Source organism: Arachis hypogaea, chromosome 19 (assembly GCF_003086295.3).
Source record: "Arachis hypogaea cultivar Tifrunner chromosome 19, arahy.Tifrunner.gnm2.J5K5, whole genome shotgun sequence".
NCBI classification, from domain to species: Eukaryota; Viridiplantae; Streptophyta; class Magnoliopsida; order Fabales; family Fabaceae; genus Arachis; species Arachis hypogaea.
Window position 1 is genome coordinate 108388085 of NC_092054.1, and position 7575 is coordinate 108395659.

Consider the following 7575-nt stretch of genomic DNA (forward strand, 5'->3'; position numbering starts at 1 on the left):
ACAACTTTCATATTCATAATTTTAGGTTTTAGATGTAGTCTCTAGAGAGAGAGGCTCTCTGGTGCACGAAATTGTGATCTCCAGGCTCGAACAAATCCTGGTAATGGCTCCAAAGCTTGGTGCTCTGATCTTAATTCATAATTGTCACAACTTCGATACAACTGACCAGCAAGTGCACTGGGTCGTCCAAGTAATACCTTACGTGAGTAAGGGTCGAATCCCACGGAGATTGTTGGTATGAAGCAAGCTATGGTCACCTTGTAAATCTCAGTCAGGCAGATATAAATTGATAATGGTGTTTTCGAATATTAATTAATAAAATAGGGATAGAGATACTTATGTAAATCATTGGTAGGAATTTCAGATAAGCGAATGGAGATGCTTTTCGTTCCTCTGAACCTCTGCTTTCCTGCTATCTTCATCCAATCAGTCTTACTCCTTTCCATGGCTGGCTTTATGCAAGGGCATCACCGTTGTCAGTGGCTACATCCCCTCCTCTCAGTGAATAATATGCTCACGCACCCTGTCACGGCACGGCTATTCATCTGTCGGTTCTCGATCATGCTGGAATCGGATTCACCCTCCTTTTGCGTCTGTCACTAACGCCCAGCACTCGCGAGTTTGAAGCTCGTCACAGTCATTCAATCATTGAATCCTACTCAGAATACCACAGACAAGGTTTAGACCTTCCGGATTCTCTTGAATGCCGCCATCATTCTAGCTTACGCCACGAAGATTCCGGTTAAGAGATCTAAGAGATATTCATTCTAGCTTATTTCATGTAGAACGGAAGTGTTTGTCAGGCACGTGTTCATAGGGGAGATGGTGATGAGCGTCACACATAATCATCACCTTCATCACGTTCTTGGGTGCGAATGGATATCTTAGAAGCGAAATAAAATGAATTGAATAGAAAACAGTAGTACTTGCATTAATCTTTGAGGAACAGCAGAGCTCCACACCTTAATCTATGGAGTGTAGAAACTCTACCGTTAAAAATACATAAGTGAAGGTCCAGGCATGGCCGAGATGGCCAGCCCCCTAAAACGTGATCAAAGGATCATAAGGTAATCCAAAGATATCAAATACAATAGTAAGAGGTCCTATTTATAATAAACTAGCTACTACGGTTTACATGAGTAAGTATTTGATGTATAAATCCACTTCCGGGGCCCACTTGGTGTGTGTTTGGGCTGAGCTTAAGTGTTGCACATGCAGAGGCCATTTGTGGAGTTGAACGCCAGTTTTTGTGCCAGTTTGGGCGTTCAACTTTGGTTTTGGATCCTTTTCTGGCGCTGGACGCCAGATTTGGGTAGAAAGCTGGCGTTGAACGCCAGTTTACGTCATCAATTATTGGCCAAAGTATGGACTATTATATATTGCTGGAAAGCCTTGGATGTCTACTTTCCAAAGCAATTGGAAGCGTGCCATTTCGAGTTCTGTAGCTCCAGAAAATCCACTTTGAGTGCAGGGAGGTCAGAATCCAACAGCATCAGCATTCCTTTTTCAACCTCTGAATCTGATTTTTGCTCAAGTCCCTCAATTTCAGCCAGAAAATACCTGAAATCACAGAAAAACACACAAACTCATAGTAAAGTCCAGAAATGTGAATTTAACACAAAATCTATTAAAAACATCCTTAAAAGTAACTAGATCCTACTAAAAACATACTAAAAACAATGTCAAAAAGCGTATAAATTATCCGCTCATCACAACACCAAACTTAAATTGTTGCTTGTCCCCAAGCAACTGAAAATCAAAATAGGATAAAAATAATAGAATATACTATAAATTCCAAACTATCAATGAAACAGAGCTTCAATCATATGAGCGGGACTTATAGCTTTTTGCCTCTTGAATAGTTTTGGCATCTTACTTTATCCATTGAGGTTCAGAATGATTGGCATCTATAGGAACTCAGAGTTCAGATAGTGTTATTGATTCTCCTAGTTCAGTATGATGATTCTTGAACACAGCTATTTTATGAGTCTTGGCCGTGGCCCTAAGCACTTTGTTTTCCAGTATTACCACCGGATACATAAATGCCACAGACACATAATTGGGTGAACCTTTTCAGATTGTGACTCAGCTTTGCTAAAGTCCCCAATTAGAGGTGTCCAGGGTTCTTAAGCACACTCTTTTTTTTTGCTTTGGACCTTGACTTTAACCGCTCAGTCTCAAGTTTTCACTTGACACCTACACGCCACAAGCACATGGTTAGGGACAACTTGGTTTAGCCGCTTAGACCGGGATTTTATTCCTTTAGGCCCTCCTATCCACTGATGCTCAAAGCCTTGGGATTCTTTTTATTTGCCCTTGCCTTTTGGTTTTAAGGGTTATTGGCTTTTTGCTCTTGCCTCTTGGTTTTAAGAGCTTTTGGCTTTTTCTGCTTGCTTTTTCTTTTTCTTTCTATATATTTTTTTTTTCGCCTATTTTTTTTTTCTGCAAGCTTTGTTCTTTGCTGCTTTTTCTTGCTTCAAGAATCATTTTTATGATTTTTCAGATTATCAAATAACATGTCTCCTAGTCATCATTCTTTCAAGAGCCAACATATTTAACATTCTTAAACAACAACTTCAAAAGACATATGCACTGTTCAAGCATACATTCAGAAAACAAGAAGCATTGTCACCACATCAATATAATTAAACTAAGTTCAAGGATAAATTCAAAACTCATGTACTTCTTGTTCTTTTGATTTAAAACATTTTTTTAGAGAGGTGATGGATTCATAGGACATTTATAACTTTAAGACATAGTTACTACTACTAATGATCATGTAATGAAGACACAAACATAGATAAGCACATAACATAGAAAATGAAAAACAGAGAAAGTAAGAACAAGGAATGAGTCCACCTTAGTGATGTCCTTGAGCTCTTCTATGTCTCTTCCTTGTCTTTGCTGCTCCTTCTTCATTGCTTTTAGATCTTCTCTGATTTCATGAAGGGTGATGGAGTGCTCTTGATGTTCCACCCTTAGTTGCTTCCAATAATTGTGTGGAAGAAAATGTATCCCCTGAGGTATCTCAGGGATCTCTTGATTTGCAGTCAAATGTTCTACCACTGAGCTATAGACCCTTGATGGAAGCTTTTGTCTTCCCTTTCCTCTTTCTAGAGGCTTCTCTGGCCTTAGGTGCCATCAATGGTTATGGAAAAAACAAAAAAAGCTATGCTTTTTACCACACCAAACTTAGAATGTTGCTCGCCCTCGAGCAAAAGAAGAAAGAATAGAAGAATAAGAAGAAGATATGGAGGAGATGGAGGGAGATGTGTATTCGGCCATATGGGTGGGATTGGGTGGGAAAGAGATGTTGAATTTTGAAGGAAAGTGGGTGTTTGGATGTGAGTGGTAAAGAGTTAATAGGGAAGAGTGTTTATTGGGAATAGAGGATGATTGAGAAGAGAGAAGAGAGTGAGTGGAGGTAGGTGGGGATCCTGTGGGGTCCACAGATCCTGAGGTGATCTTGTGAGGTCCACAGATCTTGAGGTGTCAAGGCATTTACATCCCTGCACCAATTTAGGCATGCAAAATGCCCTTGCACACAACTCTGGGCGTTCAGCGCCAGGTTGGTGCCCATTTTGGGCGTTCAACGCCCATTTGCTGCCATTTCTGGCGTTGAACACCAGAACCATGCTTGTTCTGGGCGTTCAGCGCCAGGATACTCCCATTCTGAGCGTTCAGCGCCAGAACTATGCTCTGTTCTGGCGTTTGAACGCCAGACAGATGCTCCTCCAGGGTGTGATTTTTCTTCTGCTGTTTTTGATTCCGTTTTTGAATTTTTTGTTTATTTTGTGACTCCACATGATCATGAACCTAAGAAAATATGAAAAACAATAAAAATAAGAATTAGATAAACATTGGGTTGCCTCCCAACAAGCGCTTCTTTAATGTCAATAGCTTGACAGTGGGCTCTCATGGAGCCTCACAGATGTGCAGAGCTTTGTTGAGACTCTCCAACACCAAACTTAGAGTTTGGATATGGGAGTTCAACACCAAACTTAGAGTTTGACTGTGGGGGCTCTGGTTGACTCTGCTTTGAGAGAAGCTTTTCAAGCTTCCTCTCCATGGTTGCAGAGGGAGATCCTTGAGTTTTGAATACAAGGGAGTTCTCATTCCGTTGAAGGACTATTTCACCTCTGTCAACATCAATCACAGCTCTTGCTGTGGCCAGGAAAGGTCTTCCTAGGATGATGGATTCATCCTCTTCCTTTCCAGTATCCAGGACTATGAAATCAGTAGGTATGTAAAGGCCCTCAACCTTTACTAATACATCTTCTACTTGTCCATAAGCCTGTTTTCTTGAGCTGTCTGCCATCTCTAGTGAGATTTTAGCAGCTTTCACCCCATAGATTCCCAGTTTCTCTATTACAGAGAGGGGCATGAGGTTTATTCCTTAACCAAGGTCACACAGAGCCTTAAAGATCATGGTGCCTATGGTACAGGGTATTATGAACTTTCCAGGATCCTGTCTCTTCTGAGGCAATGTCAGTTGATCCAGATCACTTAGTTCATTGATGAACAAGGGAGGTTCAACTTCCCAAGCATCAATGCCAAATAATTTGGCATTCAGCTTCATGATTGCACCAAGAAACTTGGCAGTTTGCTCTTCAGTGACATCCTCATTCTCTTCAGAAGAGGAATACTCATCAGAGCTCATGAAGGGCATAAGGAGGTTCAATGGAATCTCTATGGTCTCTAGATGAGCCTCAGAGTCCTTTGGTTCCTCAGAGGGAAGCTCCTTATTGGTCACTGGACGTCCCAGGAGGTCTTCCTCCTTGGGATTCACGTCCTCTCCTCTCCTCACAGGTTCGGCCATGGCACTTATGTCAATGGCCTTGCACTCTCCTTTTGGATTCTCTTCTGTATTGCTTGGGAGAGTACTAGGAGGGATTTCAGTGATCCTTTTACTCAGCTGGCCCACTTGTGCTTCCAAATTTCTAATGGAAGACCTTGTTTCATTCATGAAACTTACAGTGGCCTTAGATAGATCAGAGACTAAGTTTGCTAAATTAGAAGCATTTTGTTCAGAGTTCTCTGTCTGTTGCTGAGTTGATGATGGAAAAGGCTTGCTATTGCTAAACCTGTTTCTTCCACCATTATTAAAGCCTTGTTGAGGCTTTTGATCCTTCCATGAGAAATTTGGATGATTTCTCCATGATGAGTTATAAGTGTTTCCATAAGGTTCACCTAAGTAATTCACCTCTGCTATTGCAGGGTTCTCAGGATCATAAGCTTCTTCTTCATAAGAAGCCTCTTGAGTACTGTTGGATGCAGCTTGCATTCCATGCAGACTCTGAGAGATCATATTGACTTGCTGAGTCAATATTTTATTCTGAGCCAATATGGCATTCAGAGTATCAACTTCAAGAACTCCCTTCTTCATAGGCGTCCCATTACTCACAGGATTCCTTTCAGAAGTGTACATGAACTGGTTATTAGCAACCATGTCAATGAGTTCTTGAGCTTCTGCAGGCGTTTTCTTTAGGTGAATGGATCCACCTGCAGAAGTGTCCAGTGACATCTTTGATAGCTCAGATAAACCATCATAGAATATATCCAGGATGGTCCATTCTGAAAGCATATCAGAAGGACACTTTTTGGTCAACTGTTTGTATCTTTCCCAAGCTTCATAGAGGGATTCACCTTCTTTCTGTTTGAAGGTTTGAACATCAGCTCTAAGCTTGCTCAGCTTTTGAGGAGGAAAGTACTTGGCTAAGAAAGCCGTGACCAGCTTATCCCAAGAGTTCAGGTTGTCTTTGGGTTGAGAATCCAACCATAATCTAGCTCTGTCTCTTACAGCAAAAGGGAAAAGCATGAGCCTGTAGACTTCAGGATCTACTCCATTAGTCTTAACAGTATCACATATCTGCAAGAATTCAGTTAAGAACTGAAAAGGATCTTCAGATGGAAGTCCATGAAACTTGCAGTTCTGCTGCATCAGAGAAACTAATTGAGGTTTCAGCTCAAATTTGTTTGCTCCAATGGCAGGAAGGGGGATGCTTCTTCCATGTAAATTGGAATTAGGTGCAGTAAAGTCACCAAGCATCCTCCTTGCATTATTATTATTTTCGGCTGCCATCTCCTCTTCTTGTTTGAAAATTCCTAACAGGTGCTTACTGGTTAGTTGTAATTCAGAGTCCTTTCAGGTTCTGGATCTGCTTCAACAAGAATATTCTTGTCCTTGCTCCTGCTCATATGACAAAGAAGAAGACACAGAAAAATAATAATAATAGAGATCCCCTTTTTTTTCTTTTTTTTTTTTTGAATGAGGGAGAGATGTTAGTAGATGAATAAAAAAAAATAGAAGGAGATGAGAGAGAAAAGAATTTTCAAAAATAATTTTTGAAAAAGAGTTAGTGATTTTTGAAAATAGTTTTTGAAAAATGTTAGTAATTTTCGAAAATTAAGATTTAAAAATTAAAATAATTAATAATTTAAAAAGAAATTTTGAAAAAGGGGGAAGATATTTTCGAAAATGAGAGAGAGAGAGTTAGTTAGGTAGTTTTGAAAAAGTTAAGAAACAAACAAAAAGTTAGTTAGTTAGTTGAAACAAATTTTGAAAAGATAAGAAGTTAGGAAGTTAGAAAAGATATTTTGAAAAGATATTTTTTTTTTGAAAAAGATAAGATAAGAAGATATTTTTGAAAAGATATGATAGAAATTAGTTTTGAAAAAGATTTGATTTTTAAAATCTCAATTAATGACTTGATTCATAAGAAATCACAAGATATGATTCTAGAACTTAAAGTTTGAATCTTTCTTAACAAGCAAGTAACAAACTTCAAATTTTTGAATCAAAACATTAATTGATTATGTTATTTTCGAAAATTATGATATAAAATAGGAAAAGGTTTTTGAAAAATTTTTTTTTTTTTTGAATTTTCGAAAATAACCATGAATTTTGAAAAAGATTTGAATTTTGAAAAAGATTTTGAAAAAGATAAGATTTTCAAATTGAAAATTTGATTTGACTCATAAGAAACAACTTGATTTTAAAAATTTTTGAAAAAGTCAATCTAAATTTTGAATTTGATGAGAGAAAAAAAAAGAAAGATATTTTTTTGATTTTTGAAATTTTTATGAAAAACATGAAAATTATGCAATGCATGAAATTTTTAGATCAAAACATGTGATGCATGCAAGAATGCTATGAATGTCAAGATGAACACCAAGAACATTATGAATGTCAAGATGAACATCAAGAACATAATTTTGAAAAATTTTAATGCAAAGAAAACATGCAAGACACCAAACTTAGAATTCTTTAATGCTTAGACACTAAGAATTCAAGAATGCATATGATAAACATGAAAAGACACAAAACAAAAAATCATCAAGATCAAACAAGAAGACTTACCAGGAACAACTTGAAGATCATGAAGAACACTATGAATGCATGAAATTTTCGAAAAATGCAAGATGCATATGCAATTGACACCAAACTTATAATATGACTCAAGACTCAAACAAGAAACAGAAAAATATTTTTGATTTTTATGATTTTCTAACTTTTTTTTTTGGATTTTTTTTTTCGAAAATTTATTGAAAAGGGAAAATAAGGATTCCAAAATT

General features: G+C 37.9%; 1 non-coding gene across 1 annotated transcript; it reads left to right on the forward strand.

Moving 5' to 3' along the window:
- Positions 1-5578: 5578 nt before the first annotated feature.
- LOC112782007 (small nucleolar RNA R71) lies at positions 5579-5686 on the forward strand. Its single transcript, XR_003192751.1, has one exon. It is a non-coding gene; the product is annotated as a small nucleolar RNA R71 (small nucleolar RNA).
- The last annotated feature ends 1889 nt before the right edge of the window (positions 5687-7575 follow it).